The sequence below is a fragment of the Zonotrichia albicollis genome, chromosome 36, assembly GCF_047830755.1.
Source record: "Zonotrichia albicollis isolate bZonAlb1 chromosome 36, bZonAlb1.hap1, whole genome shotgun sequence".
Taxonomy (NCBI): Eukaryota; Metazoa; Chordata; class Aves; order Passeriformes; family Passerellidae; genus Zonotrichia; species Zonotrichia albicollis.
Window position 1 is genome coordinate 3,722,341 of NC_133854.1, and position 17,329 is coordinate 3,739,669.

Here is a 17,329-nt window from a genome sequence, read left to right on the forward strand (position 1 = left end):
GTCTGGGGGTCCCAGGAGGTTTTGGGGGTACCTTGGCAATGCCAGTGACAGAGCTGGGACCCCGTGCTGGGAATGAGCCCCCTCACTGAGCACAGGCAGCGTCAGCGTGTTCAGGGGGATCCTGGGGGCCAGGGGGGTCACCCCAACCCCCAGGGGACCCCAAATGCAAAGAGACCCCCAAACTCCCCTCAGCGCTGCATCTGCTGCAGGCAAGGGGCACCAGCACTCAGCCCCCAGCCCCACCATCACAGGAGGGCTGTGGAAGAAATCTGGGGGGGGGGGGGGGCACGGACAGGTCGGGAGGCCCCCAAAGTCCTGGGAATGGGGGAACACAGGAATCCCAGGAATCCCCAAGTACGGCCTATGGGGGACCCAGGAGGAGTTTGGGGGGAGCTGGGTGGGACATGGGGGAACCCCAGAAGTCTTGGGAGGGGGGAAGAACAGAGTGACCCCCAGGAAGGGTTTGGGGGGAAGCGGATTGGAGCCTCCAGACGCCGAATCCGATGAGGAGAACAGCGGCGATGACAGCGCGGACAGACACAGGGAGCACCAGGGTGAGATTCCCGCTGGATTCCGGCTCTGGGAAGCACGGCATGGTGAGGCGGGGAGGGGAACCCCCATCCCGCTGCTCCACATTCCCAAAGGGAGGAATAGGGGTCAGGGGGTCTCTGGGTCAAAGAAAAGGGGGCTCTGGGGGCTGGGAACGGGGGGATGGCCGGGAAGGGGGTGCGCGGGTTGTTGGTGCCGGATGAGGGGGGGCAGGGTGGAACCCATGCCCGGGAATGGGGGTGCGGGGGGATGGCGGCGCTAAGAAATGGGGGTTCAGGGGCCCCTCGGTGCTCCAGAACGGGCGATCACAGAGTTCCTGTGCCGGGGGTCCCCCTCAGCTCTCGCCGCCCCCCGGGCCCCAGGAGCGCCCCCAGCCCCAGTGCTGGAGCCATCGCGCTGCTCTGCTGCGGCCCCGCCCCCTGAGCCTCCTCCGGCCCCGCCATTGGCGCCGCTCTTTGCTGCCCGCCAATGGCGCCCCGAGTCTGCAGTGACGTCTCCCGTCGCCGGGCAAAGGGAGGCCTGGGGATGAGGGGCCCCGGACTGGCCGGGAATGGGGTCCGGGGGTCCCCGGGCTCATAGAAACGGGGGATCCAGGGGCTGCCAGAGGAGAATACCCAGGAAAGGGGGTGCAGGGGGTGTCGGGGCAGGATAACGGGGTGCAGGGGGTCCTGCAGCTGGGGAAGGAGATGCGGGGGGTCCCAGTGCCCAGGAATGGGCATTCAAGGGGGTCCCCGGGAGGCTCCCCAAAGCCCCTCCCGTGGGCAGCAGGAGCTGGCTCAGGAGCTCTGGGCAGAGCAAAGGGGGTGACTCCGGCTTGGGGGACACACTGGGGACTCACACACGCTCCGGGGGGGACACGACCCCCGGGGACCCCCCCTCACTTTGTCCCGCCGGGGAGGCCGAGCCCCAGCCCGGGCAGACGAAGCCCCCGAACCCCGGCAGCATCCTGGCGGGGGGCGTGCGGGGCCGGGAGGGGCAGGATCCCGGAAAGGGCGGCGGCTGCCGGGGGCCGCGGGTGCCGGGGAACCGCGAACGCGGCGGCGGCGTCTGTGACAGCGGCGCGGCCTCAGCTGCCCGAGAACGCGGCCTTGGCTGGGTGTGCGCAGCCTGGGCTCCTGCAGGCGGCTGCACTGCGCGATTCACCACGGGAATTGTTCGCGGAGCATTGGTCTGCGCAGAGAATTCCTACACCTGCTGAGCATTGGCCTCTGCAAAGTTCCTACACCTGCAGAGCATTGGCCTCTACAAAGAGTTCATCAACGTGCATAGCATTGGCTTCTGCAAAAGGTTCCCGAATTTTATTTGAAGGTAAAGATCGACTCAAGTTGAATTTCTTGGTTTTGTCTCATCTGCACTCTGAGAGAGACTGCCAAAGGGAAATACAGGATGGGATAGTGCCCATCCTCTGGTGCAACAGTTCAGTGGTTTGCCCAGCTGAGTGGATGAACAATATATGCTCTACTGATTGTGCTTTTTTTTCCGCACTGAAGAAATGGAACATTTTCTAAATGTACTGGTCTATACATTTTTCCCTATAGTGATTGCTTAAACTACTTAAAGGTGAACAAGTTCTGTTCAAGTTTCAGTGGGTTGTTATCATCGGGTTATTAAAATTATTAGGGAGATGCCTCTGAATTGCTGCAGCAACCTGGCTGCCCTCAGGTGACATTCTGGCCAGAAGCCTTGTGAGCACATTAGAGAACCCAAACAACAGGAATTCCATCCTTGGGGAGGGAAAGTGTTTCCCTATGTCAGGTTGCACAAAGCTCCTGCTCTTGGATAATTCCTGGGATGGCACATCCACTTCTCTGGAAAAACAGTTTCAGTTTTGTTCCACTCTCATCACTGTAAAATATTTCCTCCTTCTAACAAATGTAAATCCCACCTCATTCACTGTAGACATATTGACCCTTGTTCTGCCACTGCAAGATTTGGGAGAAAATACCTTTGATCACTGTTTTTCCATTTTCACAAACCTTGGAGAGGACCCAAACATCTCCCAAGATGGGGTTTGGAGGCCTCATCACATAACCAGCAGCGAGAGGCTGTGGGCTCTGGGCTCAGTGGTGTGGAGACGGAGGACAGAACAGGAATAGTCTGGGAGGGATGGATGGGTGGTTTCAGAGAGGCTGGAGCTTTTCTTCCTAGAGGATATAAGCATGACAAGGAAATAATGGCAGCAAGGACAGCTGGGCAGGCCCAGCCTGGGCAGCAGCAGAAAGGAATTTCCCTGCCAGGGCAGGGCTGCGGTGCAGCACGTCCTCAGCAGGAGCCTGGAGCAGCCCAAGGCTCTGTGTGGGCAGGCAGAGGCAGGCAGGAGGCAGAGCTGTCAGCAAAGGAAGGGCCCAGCCAGGTGGGGCAGCCGGGGGATGCTGACAGCCTGCAGGGACAGAGGCGCAGGGCAGGGACAGCGTGGGACAGCCTGGGCTGCACAGGGCACAGGGATGGGCAGCAGCTGCAAGACAGCCCTGCCAGAGCCACCTTGGGCAGCACTTTGGCCATGGCTGCTGGGCCCGGGCCTGAGGCCATGAGGGGACAAATGACCCTTGAAAGGGCTGGGGCCTCATTGCCTCCTTGTCCCTGCTCAGCAGCCTGGCAGGGGCCGCCCCATGCTCCTGCCCTTGGCATTGCACATCCCCACATGCCAGTGCCCATTCTGGGAAGAGCCCTGAGCAAGGAGGGAGGGACAGGATCTGCCTGGCCAGGGGCTGGGGCTCAGGCCTTGGCCCTTTGCATTCCTCAAACACATCCAGGTGTGCTCAGCACCAGAGACACCTTTGCCTTGCTTGTCCCCAGCTGCCATCACTGCCTCCAGTGTTCTGCTCTAAATGGAACCTGGGGACACTTTGACGTGAGTTGTGTCCCTTTGTGGGACCCATTAAAAGTCAAAGAGAGTTTGCACTTTTAATCTGATTTTGAGTTTTTGAGAAGTTCTTTGTGCATGCTCTGAGGGACTGGGTCTGATGCAAAGAGCAGCAAAGCCCCAGAGGCTCATTACAGTCCGAGTGCTCTGTCTGTGCTGCTGAGCTGGGCCGGGCTCCTGGCCCAGAGGCAGCTCCTGGCAAGGGCAGCGCTGCAGAGAGACAGCTCTGGCCAGAAGCAGCTCCTGTGCACAGCCCAGCAGGGCTGGGGCACTGCCAGGGCCTCTCAGGGACACCAGCAGGGCACAGACAGAGCTCACAGGGGCTCAGCACTGGCAGGGTCTGTGGGACGGCCCTGAGGGGGCTGTGTCACAGCAGCACCTCTGTGGCTGTGTCACAGAGCCACAGAGCAGCTGGAATGTCAGCCAGGGGCTGTGTGACAGCACAGAGTGGGCTGTGTGAGGTCACAAGTTGGGCCTGTGTGACCCAGGTCACAGACATCACACAGTTTGTCGTATGCAGTCATTCAGCAGCTACAATATCATAGAGGGGATTCTGTGACATCACAGGGCAGGCTGTGATATCATGGCATGGTGGTGAAATCCTAGAATGGGCTTTGAGTTCAAAAGGCGTGCTGTGACAATTCAGAGCAGCAGTATGACATCACAGAGAGGGTTTTGTGACATCACAGAGTGGGGTGTGAGGCCATAGAGGGGATTCTGCCATCACAGAAGGTGGCTCTGTGACACCAGAGTGAGTTGTGACATCACTGTGTGGCTGTGTAACATCATAGAGCCGGCTGTGACATCACAGAACAGACAGTGGCATCACAGGACAGTGACTTCACATGGTGATTCTGTGACATCACAGAATCTTCTGTGACATCACAGAGCAGCTGTTTGACATCACATAGTGACATCACATGGAGGATTTGTGACATCATAGGTGGCGTGGTGACATCACAAGTCGTCTGTGTGACATAACAGGGGCTGTGTGATGTCACTGGGGAGGTCACTCTGCCCCGGCCCCCCCTCACAGGTCTCCCCAGAGCAGTCCAACCCTGCTTGTGCACAGCGGGGTCCCCTGTCCCCCCGGGTCCCCCCACCCCCGGCCCCACAGCCTCCCCCAGAGGATGTTCCACGAGATCGACCCCAGAGCCTGACACGGGGACAGGGGGCCGGGGCCCTGGGGGTGGCACAGGGGGACAGGGACCCCCGGCAGCGTCCCCGTGTGTTGGGAATTTAGCTGACTAGACTGGGAAAGCACAAGGCCGTGGCTAATTCCAAGTCCTCCACCTGCAAGACAGCATGTCCTTGGGCCTAGCTGGGTATGATAACAAGTGGACAGAGAGATGTGGGAAATAGAGAATGTAGGGCCAAAGGAATGAGGAAGAGTTGATGGTATAGTTTAACCAACAGATCATCTGTCTTACAGAATATTCATAAGCTTATTACTTGCTGTATAAGTGTCTGACGCTCTCTTCAATAAACGGGACTTGCTGATGACTCATATTGAGTGTCCGAGTGTCCCCTCACTGACAAATGGCTCATCCCCGACAAAGGCCTCATTCTGCAACAAACGGCTGCCCGAACAGGGACCTAAAGGAAGTTTGAACTTGAGAGCCATTCTGCAACAAATGGATGCCCGAACAGCGACCCTATGGACTCTACAGACCCTATGGACTCTACAGACCCTACAGACCCTACCGACTTTACAGAAGATTTGGGCCTGCGAGCCACGGTCGGTGCAGTATTTGGGTGCCAGTCTCGACGCAGTCCGGGAGGCACAAAAAGCGGGCCCTGCCTTCAGGCGACCCTATAGAGGAGTCCTGGAAAAAGGCGAAAGGGCAGGCTTCGGTGCCCTGGTGACCTCACAGGAGAGTCCAGCTGACTGAATGCCGCGGATGTCCTGGAAAGGCTGCAGCGCGCTGAATGAATGACAGGTTAAAAGGTAATACAGGGAAAAGCGGCATATAATTCCTTTTAAATGCTTTTTAGAAAAGCGGGAACTATAGGCTGTCGACTTGGGAAGAGAATTCCCGAGATTGCTGCATATAGACTTGCAAAAATGTGTGTTGTGGTTCTGGCACTGCAAGTATACGCACAGTGGGCCAGCGACCCTGCTGCAATGGCAGCAGCAGCTGCCGCTCGGAGCACCTGCGGGGCTGAGCCACTCCGAACTCGGCATGGGCGCTGCGCCATGGGGAGCAGCCGCAGCAGGCGGCTCGCCTGAGATGCTGCGCTGCAGCGGCAGTAGCGGAGGCAGCCACGGGGGGAGCGGAGCCCCGCGGCAGGGGGAGCAACCCGCGCCGCCGCCGATGCAGCGCTGGGTCCGCACACGCAAAGAATCAGCCCACAGCGTGTCTCACGAAACAAGAAGCCCAGCACAGTGGGGCCGCCCGCTCCGACACAAGCGGCGCAAGACCAGAGCGCTTTTCCAGCGCGAGCGCTTCTCCCTCCGCCCCGCGGCCGGCGGGGGCCTTAGTTTCGACTTAGCAACCTAAACACACTGCACCTTAACAGACTCCAAGCATAGCTGCGCGGCTCAGCCGGCGCTGCCATGGACAGTGTCTCCGGCGCACAAAACTCGGTGCGGCCGGCCGGCGCTCGGCGAGCAACGATACGAGCAGCCACGGAGCCCGAGCGAGGCGGGCGGTGCCGTGCCCGCGGTGCGGTGCAGTGCGCACCGGCCAGGCTGGGTGCGCGGAACTCAGCCGCGAGCGGGCAGCCCGGGCGGGGCCCGCCGTGCCCTGCTGGCAGCCTGAAGCGTGGGGGGGCCCCCGCCGTGGGGCCGCGACTCGCGCCGCCGAAATGCTGCGCTGCGTCCAGCAGCAGCTCCGTTAACCCACCGCACCACAGCGACACGAGCAGCAGCAGCCCGATCCCAGGGCCTTCCAAGCGCTGCTACTTTCCCACCTCCGCCCCGTGGCCGGGAAAAGCTTCAGTTTTAGACCTAATAGCCGTAATAAATGTGACTCTTGTCAACAAAAGAAAATATCCCTACTGCAATTAAGAGACTAGTGATAATAAATAAGCAACACCAAAGAGCATTACTATAAGGATGCTCCTCACCTAAGTTAAAAAGACTTTTTGTTCTTCCTGGCAGAGACTGTGAAAGAGAAATCAGCGTGGCGAATACGTTGAGATAAATTTTAGCCGGTTTAGCTTAGAACCCATTATGCTGTCTTAAAATCACCTGTATTAACATAGACTTTAAACATCAGAAGCCCAGATAACTCAGTCGGTGGAACATCAAACTCTGAAATTGTATTTTGAAAAATTTAAAAATGTTAAAGATGTGTTAAAGCGATTGTGTAAGTAAGATGTAATGAATATGCTTTTTGTATTCTTTGAGCCTTGCTTGGATGTGGTAGATGTAGAAGCAAGCACTGAATTCAAAAGAATTTTTCCACAGGTATGCCTTGAACAAACTCCTTATGTTTAGGTGCATTCAAGTGTAAAAATACTGTAGCAAAAACACGAAGAAAGTTGTTTTAGCTTAGTATTTTAGAGTAAAACTTGTAGGTAAGTTATAGTAAATTTTATATTCTATTCTATTTCTATAATAAATTCTATTCATTGCTAAGTAGTTTAAGTTAAATTATGTATTAAGTGCCATTAAATGTTAATTACTGCTAAGGTTAATTTTTGTTAAGTTTATGTCCTCTTAGCTTTAAGTGCTGTTCAGTTTAATTTCTGTTAAGTTTAAGTGTTATTAAGTTTAGGTGAAGTTAGATTCTGTTACATTTAAATTATATTAGGTTTAAGTTATATAGAATTTAAAGTTGGTTGAGTTCTGTTAAAGTTAAGTTCTGTTGAATTTAAGTGATTTTACATGTAAGTTCTGTTGATTTGAAAATCTGTTAAGTTTAAGTTCTATTAAGGTTAAGTTTTGATAAGGTTAAGGTCTGGTAAACTTAAGTTCTGCTAAGTTAAAGTTCTGTTACATTGAAGTAAAGATAAGTTTAAGTGATGTTAAGTTCTGTTAAGTTTAAATGTCTTAAGTGTTTTAAGTTTAAGTGTTATTAGGTTTAAGTGATGTTAGATAGATTTATGCCAGATGTTTATTTTATGACTTGTGTGCAAGGTGTTGTCGTGAACATCAGAGAAACTAGTTAAAAGGGACAATCAGAAGCATTTGTGAGTAGAGCCATTCCTTTTTGAAGTATATCTGCTGTTTGAGAATGGAAAGCAAACTTACCAGACAATCCACGCAGATGAAACCTGCGCACATGTTGCTCCTTTAGCTTATTTTTGTAGGTTGTACTGGCACACCTGAGTTTTGTTTGAGCCTTGTAGCACATAGAATCCTTTTTGTATCTGTTGTATGGCATATCCTATAAACAGTGATAGCCTTTTCGGTTTGTCTCCCTGGCTTAGATCCCTTGTAAGAGAGAAACCTTGCTAGCTGAGAATACTGCTTGTAATGTAATAGTTATTAGAATTGCCTATTCTTCTATTGCAAAGAGTGTGACGTAGTTAGCCCATAGAACTTTGCATGTTCCAAAAGAAAACAGGGAAAATGTTGGGATTTTAGCTGACTAGAGACTGGAAAAGTACAAGGCCGTGGCTAATTCCAAGTCTTGCACCTGCAAGATAGCGTGTCCTTGGGCCTAGCTGGGTATGATAACAAGTGGACAGAGAGATGTGGGAAATAGGGAATGTAGGTCCAAAGGAATGCGGAAGAGTTGATGGTATAGTTTAACCAAAAGATCGCTTGGCTTACAGAATATTCTTAAGCTTATTACTTGCTGTGCAAGTGTCTAATGCTCTTTTCAATAAACGGAGCTTGCTGAACACTCATACTGAGGGTCTCGAGTCGTCCCTGCACCGAGACAAATGGCCAACTGCAACAGAACAACTTTCTGTTAAGGTTCTCTGAGCGGAAAAAACAAAGCCACAGGACACCACAAAACCCATGACCCAAAATCCATCCTGAAGCACATTGTGAGCGAACTGCTCAAAGGGAATGGTGGGTGCATTCCCTCAGCCTTGTCCTGAGGCTCAGCAGCCGAGGGCTCTGGCTGCACGTCTGGACACGCTGTGCCCGGAACAGTGGGAAAGGATCCATGGCAGGCCGTGCAGGGGAGCAGCCCCCACGCCCCAGCCCTGCCCATGGAGGCCTGCAGCCCGTGGGGATGGAGCAGCAGTTTCTGGGGTGACAGAGCCAGCAGCTGGGCACTGCAGCACACACTGCACACATCTGCTGCAGGGATATGTTAGCAATATTGTGTATGCACACACTCCAAATTGAAAAAATTCAGGCCAAGTGGAGCTTGATTTCAGAGGCATTAGGGAAGAATTATTACTGCTGCTTTCATGGCTGAGTTTTGCAACATTATACTTTTTTTTTAATACTGTATGAAAAAAACATGTCTGAGTCTGGAAAGGGAGTTTTTCAATCACAAGGGTTCTTGCTTCACTCCAGGAAAAGTGTAATTCAGTGTACCAGGGAGATTTTCTCAACATATTGCTGAGTTCTCATGCTGCCATTCATTAGTAGAGATGAGATATTTTCTCACTGTTTATGTTTTATTTTTGTTTGGAAACAGTAGGGAAGAAACATACCCACTGTGAAGATTTGGTTCATGTGGATCAGTTATTATTTAAGCTACATAAGTTGAAGGAGGAATTCACAGAGGTTATCCCAGGCAGAATCTGGTGCTGATGCTTGTGCCATTGGAGTCTGGAGTGGGCTCTTTCCTAGCACAACTCACCACACTGAGCTGCTGGGCATACCTCATTTGTTTTCTGGTTTTTACTACTAAGAACAGCCAGCATCATTTACCAGTACCTAAAACAGATTTGTTGGTTCCTCTGAATCAACTCAAACTGTGGGTTGGAGTTTCCCAGGTTTGAGCCTGGAGAAAAGGAGGCTCAGGGGGAGCCTCGTGGCTCTCCACAAGTCCCTGACAGGAGGGTGGAGCCAGGTGGGGCTCTGCTCCCATGGGAACAGGGACAGGACAAGAGGAAAAGGTCTCAACTTGCACCAGGAGAGGTTTAGATTAGAAATTAGAGAACATTTCTTCTTGGAAAAGGTTGTAAAGCATTGGAACAGGTTGCCCAGGGCGCTGGTAGAATCACCATCCCTCAGAAGACATGTTGATGCGGGACTTGGGATGTGGTTTAGTGGTGAACATAGTGATAGTGGTGCTTGATGGTTGGAATTGATTATTGTGAAGGTCTTTCCCAACTTTAAGGATTCTCTGATTCCATGATTCTAAACAACCCAGTGATAACATAATCTAATCTCTCTTGGTGTACATGATTTGGTTCACTCTCTGATGTTTTCTCCACATCCATGTGCCAATGCATCTTCCAGCACATGGAAGGAACAAACCAGGTGTGAAGACTGGAGAAGGAAAATGAGCCCACATCACTTCCTTGGGAAGAGAAGAAAAGATCCGGCAACTTCCAGAGGGGAGGAGAAACAGATAAAAAGGTTTGAGAAGCTGAAGTAGTGGCAGAGGTACCAGGGAGAAGAAGTAAGAGGTGAGAGAAATGGTGGCCATGAATTGCAGGGCAGGCAGAGGACACCAGTGACCCAAACTGTTTGGCACGTCCTGGCCATTAGGCAGCTGACCCCAAAAGTTCACCTCTGCTCAAAGGGCATGCACAGCCTTGCCCACCCCGTACAGGTGCAGGAACAGCATGAGGAAATGGCAGGGGAGTGTCATAAACAACCTAAATACTGTTGTGCATTTCCAGCAGGTTTTGCAGCCTGTACTGAGCATCTCAGTCCTGGCTGCACTGTTCCCAGACACCAACACCATTAGATCAGAGGGAGCTGATTTAATCAGTTGTTAAAATAATCAAATCATTTCAATTTGAAGTCAAGTCATTTGAGTGATAAGGACCATTTAAACCTTCCTGCTCAGAAGGCAGAAGATTGGGCTGAAGCCAGAGCTTTGAGGAGCAGCCAGATAGGGACAGGTAGAGCCAGGGAATGATATCATGGCACCCACCTCAGTTTGGGAAGAATCATTTGCCCAGCAGGAGCCCAGCTCCACAGCAACATCCCTGGAAACTCTGCATCATAAATAGCAGGGAGTTCATTCATACAGCAAAAGATTTCCTGGCCTTGTTTACCCTTCCACATTTGCTGCAGCTCTTCATTTCAAAAGCCTGTGAGTACCTTGGGCTGGAAGGCTTGTCCTTCCCCTGCTCCTGGTTCTGTACCAAGATGTTCTCTGTTCTGCTGCTGACTAATGCATCTCCTGGCTCCCTACCACTGAAGGAAAAGAAATCTATTTACAAGACACAAACAGCTTTGTGTAAATCACAGCCATGGGCTGCCAATTGTGTGCTCTCCCAGGCCAGCAGTGCCTCCTTTCCCCAGCACAGAGTGCTGCACTAGCGCAGCTCCAGGCACGTGTTGCTATTAGGTCATGTCACCAGGGACTGGAAAGCACCAGACAACACTCTGTGCCTTAAAAATCCAGATGTGTGATGATTATCTCATGATAGCCGTCATAGATCCTGTGGGAGTGCTATTTCTAATAATTCAGCCTTCAGGAGTTCTTAGGCTGGGATGAGCCCATGCTCCAAGCTGGAGCAAATTGTGTGCTCAGGTCTACTGTATGAAACAATCACTGTGGTCCTAGTGCTGCCTCCTCCCTGAAAAGATGGAGCTATTGCATTCTCCTGAGTCCACTAGGTGGAACCAGATAATTTCTAGTTGGGAGGACGTACAGCAATGCTCAAGCCACTAATATCACTAAATATAGTTGCATGAAATTAAAGAAGAATACCCTTACTTTCAATTGCACTCCCCTTTTTTACCACCTGATTACATGATAATATATTGTCATCCTTCTTTCCCTATATTTCTTCTTTCTATATGTGGACCATCTCAGGGCTGCAGCAGGAGTGGAAGCACCCGGGCAAATAACTCATCTCCCTCAGGCCAGACGTGGATTTTGGCCCAGCAAACCAGAGGAACACTGACATAAAGGTGGAGTTTTGTGTTATTCAGGGAACAAAACATCACAGCAAATGACTGCCTGGAGTTTGATGTGTTTCCTAGAAGACTTGCAAAGTAAGTATGAAGGGAATATCCTTAGTGTTTATCACAAAAGGTCAAGTGTACAAACACCTGCAGCTGCAGACATCACAAGGATGCTGTGTTTACAGCAGGCACTGCCCCATTCTGCTTCTGGGAGTCTCTTGCCCCAAAGAGAGCTTGTTCAGGCTGGGGGAGATTTCAAGAGACAGCACAAGGCTCCCTTTTTCTCTATGCTCCCCTTTTCTTTATGCTTCTTAAAAATCTCTCCCCTCTTCCCACTAACTGTGCAGGCACTGTTGGATGCAGCTTCCAGTGGCAGATTTCTTCTTCCTGTGACAGTGCCAAGCTCGCAGGGCCCTGCAGGAGGGACCTCTGTGAGCAGTGGGATTTACACTCTTTAACAGCAGCCATGTCCCAGTGAAGCGGTCAGGCTGGGCAAGGATTGCCCTTCTCGGACGGCCCGGCCAGCTATCCAGCACCGCTAGCAGCAGGGCAGCACTGTCCCCATCTCCGTGGCTCAGGACAGCGCCTGAGGCAAACGCCCTGTGCTGTGACAGCAGCCACACCTTGCGGTGGGACGTGGCACGGCTTATGGCCGCAGCCAGCAGAAAAAAGAGAGCGCTCTCCAGCTGCGGGGAATCCAGGTTCACTGGGTCCCACGGGAACCGACAGCCGGACAGGGAAGGGGGGAGACGCTTGCAACAGCTTCTAAGGAGGGAGGGAGACAGGGGAGGAGCCGACCCTCTGGCGAATAGAGTTTTAGAGGGGAGCGGGATACAAAAGATTGACTTAGGGAGAACCCCAATGGGGATAACTTGAGAGTGGGGCCCTGGTCCCTGAACCAATCACTCAACGCTCTAGCTGGAAGTTTCTGGAGAGAAGGGTGGGAGCGCAGAGTGACGGACAGGGCACCGGGGAGAGGTTTGAGAAAGGATACATTAGTCTCCAAGGCAACTGGGAAGGAGTTGGGATAACTGGCAGTACAAAGGGAGGAGAAGATAACCAGCGCAGAACCATTACATGATAGGGGGAACAGAAAAGTCCAACTTCTACAGAAACAACACAACACCCCAGGACAGTCCTGGCACTGCAAACATGTTTTCCCTCTGCAGTTTGCAGTAACAGTCAAGGAGCATCCAAACTGTTGCAAAGCAAAGCTTGTTTAAAGGATGGGTTTAGTGCCGGTGAGCTTCCAAGGACTCCTCCTTTGAAGCAGCCTATGCAGGGGGACTCTGAAGTGTCCCTGTACCGTCCGAGTTTCAGACAGAGCTGGGAAAACATGTAACCCTCCGCTCACCGTCCCCAAGAGCAGACAAGATGTCCCCCTTTCCCGGAGCTGGGGGATGGAAAGGAGGCTGCAATGGCAGTGATGGGTGGGTTTGTGGCCGTCCCATTTCCAGCAGTCTCTGCCTTCCCCCACTGGCCTCGCGGGTGCTCTGCAGCTTCTCCCCGTGAGAATACTCTCTGCCCCTGTGCGGAATTCAGGAGTGATGCACAGTGTCTCCCCTTCCCAGAAATCAGGCTGTGTGAGTGTGTTTGCATATGTGCACATGCCAAGTTTTAGCCCAAAGAGAGTTTCATAGCTGACTTACAACCCACTGAAATAATTTCATTATGGAAGCAGTGACATAACTTGACAGTAATGCACCCGCACCACTCCAGTGCCGGGGGTTTATAGGGCATTTACAAGGTGTGTGTGCAGGAGGTGACATCCCCAGCACACGCAGAGCTGGCAGTACCTGGCTGGAACCCTTCCAGTGAGGGGCTGGTGGCCCCAGGGTGTCTGACAGCACTGTGGAGGTGGCTCCTCACACAGCAGACCTGGGAAAGGGACAAAAGCTCACGGCAATGGTTGGCAGGAGCTCCTGAGAAATTCTTCTCCTTAGTTCTGATGGGCAACAACAAAACAAATTTGGTGGGTGCAGCTATTGATCATCTTCAGGTGATCTCAAAGCAGAACTCTTCCTCCAACCCCTGCTGGAGATTATCTGCTCTGAAGTGTGGTCCACTGGCCTCAGAGCCTTGTAGCAGTGTGTTTCTGCTGCCACGGGCCATGAAATGAGATGTCCTGGCTGGTGCAGTTGTGTTTGAGGGAGCTGGGACACCTCTGAACAGCCGGGACACTCAGGAGCATCACTGGGGACCAAGTATTAATTAGAATGTAAAATTTCATCTGCAGTCATCTTGCATTACTGCTGTTAAGAGGACAAATCTTCCGTTGCCCTGTGATTTCTGAGTGTGCAGAGTCATGGCTAAAGCTGGGCTGGAGACAAGAAAGAGGAGTTTTGGCCAACTGGCCACTAATTCATGTGTGAGTGGTATTCAGCATCCAATTTGCTTTGCAGAACCAGTAAAGGTGAGAGGCTATTGTAAACCTGAAAAAACATGCTTGTCCTACAGCACTTGATTCCAAAATTGTCCTAGAAAAGAACAAACACACCTTTGTAAAAAGCATTGTGTGGTTTCTATTGCCCATCCCTCTACTGTGTGAGAAGCTGCTTGGAGAGCAATACTTGTTCAGCTGATGTTCTGAAGGGATTGATTCGGAAGCTATGACAAAAATGCAGTATGAGCAAAAGACCAGCTTCAGTTTATAGAGTCAGGCATCACAAAAGCTGGAAAAGATCTCCAAGGTAAGTGAGTCCAGTCCTTGACCTGGTATCTGCACTTAGCTGATCTGCAGGGATCTCTGTGATGCCATTTTTAGTGAGTTCACCTATGGAGTTTATGGGGTGAGCAGAGGAAACAGAGCCCAGATTTGACACATGAACAAAATATGTGGGATTTCCAACTCCCCACAGCCCTCGGGTCACCTGTGCAGCTGCTCACCTCTTGCCTGGCACCAGCTGCTGTGAGCACCACAGAGACACAGGATTTTAGCCTCCAAAGACCTCTGTGGTTTGACTCACTCATCTGTGTGTCACAGGGCCCAGAAGATCAGCTCTCTGCTGCAGGGAGCTGGCAATTCATCTATTTAGCACTTTCCTGGCAGTGCAAGAGGTAAGAATGGGAGAGGTGGACAGCAAAGTCCAGCTTCATCATTTCTGGTAAGATCAGATGAAAATACTGAGGAGTTATTTTAACGTGAGAATAGGGAATAGTTTTAATATTCAATATGATTTATTTACAACAAATTCTAAGTAGATTAGCTGTACATACACCGTGTTTCTTTCCCTGGATGATCATTTATCCACATAACTTTGCAAACCAACAATTAGAGCAGCATTCCCTGTGCTCTGATAATACTTTCTGGTGTTCCCAGGATCAGGCTGCTCAAGTGAACGATGCATGGGCTGTGCAGCAGCTGAGCGTGGCTGTAACAGCATCGGGGAATCACGAAGCATCATGCAGGAAAGCTTGGGGCTCCTGTGCCAATGGAGTTTCAGGGCAAAACTTGTAGTAAGCTGGTGTTTTCTTGCTTCCAGTCTTTTCCTCCTGGCTCTTAAATAGTGGCCAGAGGATGAGGTTGGTTGTGGCCTGGTTCATCTGCAGTTCCAAAGCAATGCATCACTCTGCAGTCCTGTTAGGGAAGCCTTTGATATCTTTCCAGTCTTTAGCTTTCCTCAATTATTCATCTGAGGGTTGCTTAATTGCTAAGTCTCCTCCTTTTAGATAATATGGGGAGGTGTGTAGGAATGCTGTTCAGACACAAACTGGTCCCTTCTCAGCTTCAAAGGGCAAATAGAAATTCTCTCCCTGTTCTGTCTCTCGGGCTGCAGTGATACCGATGGCTCTTGCTGAGCTCTTGCCAAGGCTGTAGCCAGGGCTCAGCCCTTTCCCATCTCCTCCTGGGCAGCAGGAGCACTCTGGGACTGGTTGTGAGAGCTGTGTCATGAGAGGAGTGCCGGCAATGCGTGCAGGAGGAACCTGTGGTGGATTCTGTGCGTCACATTTCAGCAGACATTGACTGCAGCCTGCTGCAGAGTGAGACAGTTCCTGGTGTCTGTGTAACCAGGTACTTGGTCAGATGTTAAGAAGAAATTCCTCCCTGTGAGGGTGGGCAGGCCCTGGCACAGGGTGCCCAGAGCAGCTGTGGCTGCCCCTGGATCCCTGGCAGTGCCCAGGGCCAGGCTGGACACTGGGGCTTGGAGCAGCCTGGGACAGCGGGAGGTGTCCCTGCCATTGCAGGGGTGGCACTGGGTGGGCTTTGAGATCCCTCCAGCCCAAACCAGTCTGGGATTCTGTGATTCTTCTGTCTTTATTTTCACTTGTGAATTGATTCCAAGTCTACAGTGGTTTCAATGCCTGAAACCACTCACTGGGGCTGCTCCATCCCTGTGTGCACCTGGAGGAGGAGATGGTGAGCACGCAGCTTACAACCCTGCTGCCCTTTCTCCCAAAACTATAAACACCAGGCTTTTCTCAAGTTTTCTGTTTTCATTCCACTCTCACCCCTCAAAGTCTTGCCTATTTGTCAGTCCTTGAATAAGCCCCATTTCTCTCTGGCATGGTGGGAATGTGCAGGATTTCTGCTGGGTGCCTTGATGCCTATAGGTTTTGGGGTCAATGAGCTTATGCAGAGCTGTGCTCATGCTGGAAGATAAACCTTGTCTTTAAAGAGTCTGGAAAAGCAGTAAGGAGGACTTTAAGTTCCTCACAGCAGAAGCTGTGTCTACTTGGCACCTACAGCCATTCAAAGGCAGACGGTGAAGTCTCCAGAACAGTTTGATGTTGCAGTGTTAAAACAACTTTCTGCCAGTGCTGGTAAGCTGACATGGCTTGGCTGAACTACCTATAGCTAAAGAACCACATATGAATTTGCATTTTCAGAGGGAATTTCTGGTGAAGTTTGAATGCGCTTTTTTAGTGACAGCAGCATATTCAACATAGCCTTGGCTCACCTGAAGCACTCTTGGCTTTCACTGAGTGTCCACGTTCACATGGTGGCTGTTGAATTATCAGAGAAGCTGTTCCTTGTTTTCCAAGAAACTGTTTTGAATTCTCCACTAAATGCTAAGCAGAGCTCTGTTGTGCTGCCATTTTTGGCGAGGTTTCAAATGGTTTATTTTTGTGCTATGCTGAATTTTAATAATTGCTATAAGTATGCTATTAGTCAAAATGAGGGAGAAAGAAACCCAATTATTAAACTGGACTGCTGTGACTGGAATCTACAGCTGAGATATTGTGGTAAATAGGTATGATTCGTGCTGATAAAAATTGAAACAATAATCAATATTGATACAGTAATTAATATTTGAGAATCATAAAACAGTTAATAGTTAAAAGTTGTAATGCCAAAGAAGAGAGGGAAAGGAGGAGCTCCACCCACCCCCCCTTCCCAGCAGATGTTCTCAAGGACCACAGGAAAGAAGCTGAAGATACAGTTGCTAAAATGACCAAGAACCTGGTTGGGTCCAAGAAAATGCTAATTATAAGGGACTTATTGCTTTGATATGTAGATGCAGTGATACGTTAGTCTTGGCTTACATTGTACTGGCTTGGTGCGCATGTGTAACCCAAAGGTGAATTAAAGGACAACGAAGAAGACTACAGGGCCTTCATCAGTGACGACCCCCAAAGACTTGTGCGACCACCAAACCGAGTGGTGGCGCATGCGTGGTAAAGGTGGTAATGAAGGCGGAGACAGAAAAGTGACGAACCGAAAATAGGAGGAGATGGCATTGACACATGGCATATAAGGGGTGACTTTCACTTGGCAAGCTTGTACGTGAAGTGGCAAGGGTCATTGAACCCTGCCCTCCGTACCCCGCGGTTGTTTTTGCTTATGTGCTATTATTTGAACCAAATTATCCCTTATTTATATATTTTTTAAACTATTCAATTAAAATTGTTGCTGCCTTAAATATTGTTTGGTTTTTTTTGATGGGATAATTGGGCAACCATAACAATATTAAAGCCCAACTTTCATGCTTAACAATAAACTCAACCCGCTGGCAATACTGGAAGAGAAAATG